Genomic DNA, 3,304 nt, shown 5'->3' on the forward strand with positions numbered 1-3,304 from the left:
GAGGGATCCTTTGGACTTCAAACTCTCTTTGGTAAACAAGGTGCGGGATCGAGCTTCTGTTGGGTCGCCTGGTTTGTCCTTCAGTCCCGGGTCTCTCTCAGAGAGACTCCCTCCCTCCCAAGGCCTCCCTCAAACTCTTAGCTCCTCATTTGCTCAGGAGCGATACTAAGTAAAGAATATTTGACGCATGCGGTGTGTTTCTGCCCTGTTTTTCAGTTCTCAAAATACGGCCTTTTGGATACAGACTGCTGGAGTGAAAAGCAAGTTTGCTATCAGTTGTTAGCCTTCAGGGTTGACTTTTGTAGGAAATTATTAGTCATAGCGTAAACCGCCAGCAGATGGCGATGTTGGACAAATGTTCGTGGTAAGTGGCTGATTTCACTTTTCATAATTCTGTGACAGTTGTTTGAAAATGACCAGTTCTTCTAGTTCGTGAAATGATTAAAACTAAAAAGAATAGGACAATATATTTAACACCTAGCAGTACTCACTGCCACCTAAATTAAAATTTATTAGTATGTGCGCTTCATTCTAAAAAATAAACTAATACAATATCCATTTAAGTTTAGATTTTCTATTTACCCAGAGCTGGCCACTGTCATTAATTGGGCATTTGTCGCAATGATCACGCTCTTAGTCTTTACACTGCACAATCATGTAGCGCTTTATGCGCTTTAAGGCAGTGATTTGCAGATTTGAACTTTTATAGAAACGGTCTGATGATTTTTTCCCACCTGTTCCATCTGTGGGCTTCTTTCGAAACCATTGCACAGTGTAATTTCAGATTTGTCTTTGGTGCTAAACGCATCTTTGGACCCAGGAAGAGCAGCGCAAGCGCCTGCGCAAGGTCCTGAGTTCGACTCACATTCTAACAAAAATGTATCCCTAATTCCTTTATTTAAACGAGTGTTCCTTTAGAAGGATGACAGTCTATTCCCTATTCGATGGATGTTCGGCTATTTTTTTTTTTCATTAAAAGTACTGTAAAGAAATCTTTGTTTATGTGACTTTTGTGAATGTTTGATTTGGGGAATTCCGAGCTTTTTCATCTTTCATACACATTGCCAAATTAAATTGTTTTCTAAAATACTTGAACCAACAGCTTAGCCACAGAAATACCCACAGTGCTCTTCATTTTTCCTCATTGTTCCAGTGCTTGATTCTAATAAACTTAAAAATAGGATGATTATTAACAATTTTTCACTGTTTTATTTAAATTTCTCTCATTAGTGAAGTTGAGTCTCTTTTCATATGAAGCTAACATGAACTATTACACTAAAATTTAAAACAGCTTAAAGACATGCAAACCCATTAAGATTAATCCTATTTATGACAATGAATACAGAATTCCCATCAGCATACATAACAATGACAAATAAAATTCAGAAACAAATTATGAGGATAATACATGATTTAGGACCAAGTGTTCTTCCTTCCAGGTTTATGGAGATGTGATTGCCTGAAATTATTTGTATGTATTTAAGGTGGACAACATGATGGTTTTGTATATGAATGTAATGCAAAATAAGTTCCATAACCAATATCTGTACAAATCACATTACTTAGCCCCATTGCCTTTTACTGTGGTGATGCTTAGGATCCACCTCTTAGGAAATTTCCAGAACACAGCATAGCATTGTTGACCATAGTCAGCATACTGGGCTTTAGATTTCCTAGAACTTATTCATTTCATAGCTGAAAGCTCATGCTTTTCGGCCAACATCCCCCTTTTCCCCACTCTGAGCCCCTGGAAACTATTGTTCTCTACTTCTATGAGTTTCATTGTTCTCTATTTCCTTTCTGGCTCATTTTCAATGAACATAGTATCTTTCAGGTTCATTAAAGAATCCTCTTTAAAATAATAAGACAATCCTAAGAAGATTTCTAATATAAAAATTAACACATCATAGAGTAATGCCACATAACCTCTGTATGTCTATGAGTAATATTCAGAACATTAAGTAAAAATTTACACTAGAATACATTTCTTATAAAACTGTATACTTGAAATGGAATCAAATTAGTTTAACATAATTGCAAGAAATGAAAAGTCCTAATATTTTGAAATTGTGAAGTGTTGATAAATGTTATAATGTGATCACCTGCCAATTATGGAGCATCTGAAGTGAGTATAGCTCAAGCAACATGGTGTTTATTATGTCACATAAGACTTGCATAGGGCTGGCCAAATAGCTCAGTGGATTAAAGTGCCTGCAAGCAGGCAAGAGGCTGGAGGTTCGATCCCTAGGCCTGCCATGCTGGACCCATCCCTAGGGTGCACTGAGTTGGTGATTGAGAATGGGCATAGTGGTGTACACCTGTGATCTCAGCACTTGGGAGGCTGTAAACAGGAGAATCATGATGAGTCCAATCTAGTAGTAAGACCCTGAACACCATGTAGACCCTTCTCTAAAGTACAGAAAAAAAAATACTTGCATAGATAAGAGGGCTGCAGTTCTAGGGTCAGCTCAGTGATTCAGTGATTCAGGAGTGTCACTGGAGAGCCAGTTTCCTTCTGTTCTGTGGTTCTGCCTCTGCGACAAATGGCAATGTCACTCCTCATGGGGGCAAGCTGTTTCCTGCAGTTCTGGAAGATCTCATGAAGATACAGTCATAGCCACACCTGTGGCAGTTTTTCCAGCTTCCATTGCAGCTCATCCCCAATTCGGTTGGCACGAAGAGTGCTCCTCACATAAAGTGATCAGAGAAAGCTGAAGAGTCGAATAGAAAACTGTGACAAAAATATAATAAAAAATAAAAAAGTCCATGGAACAAATGACTGAAAATTATTCAGCTTTGCTTGTGAGTAATAAAGTACAAGTTGAATTAATTAAATATTACCTTTTAGTTATTGACTGATGAAGATTAAAAATGAAAAATTTAATCATACTTGAAATTGCAATGATTTGGACATAGTATACTGAATGATTGTAAATTTTCTTTTACATCCAAAATTTATTTGAAACAACATCTGTTATATATGTCTTGGTTACTCTTCTCTCATTGTTGGGACAAATACCTGACACTAAAAATAAAGGAAGGAAAGGTTTATTTAGCTCAGAGTTACTGGAGGTTTCAGTCCATATTCACCTGGGTCCAAGGCAGAGCAGCACATAGCAGAGAACAAACTTTCATGGCAGTGGAAAATAGCAAGAACACAAAAGGAGGAGTAGCAGCAGCTCAAGCAGCTAGCTTCTCTTCTCTCCTCACACTGAAATGCAAAGTACCTTCCCCAGGGCAGGTGAAACATCCACACCCACAATAATCAATCACAAACTCCGGAAGCTGCCCCAAGACTGCATGA

Source organism: Octodon degus, unplaced genomic scaffold, assembly GCF_000260255.1.
Source record: "Octodon degus isolate 3935 unplaced genomic scaffold, OctDeg1.0 scaffold00093, whole genome shotgun sequence".
Classification (NCBI taxonomy): Eukaryota; Metazoa; Chordata; class Mammalia; order Rodentia; family Octodontidae; genus Octodon; species Octodon degus.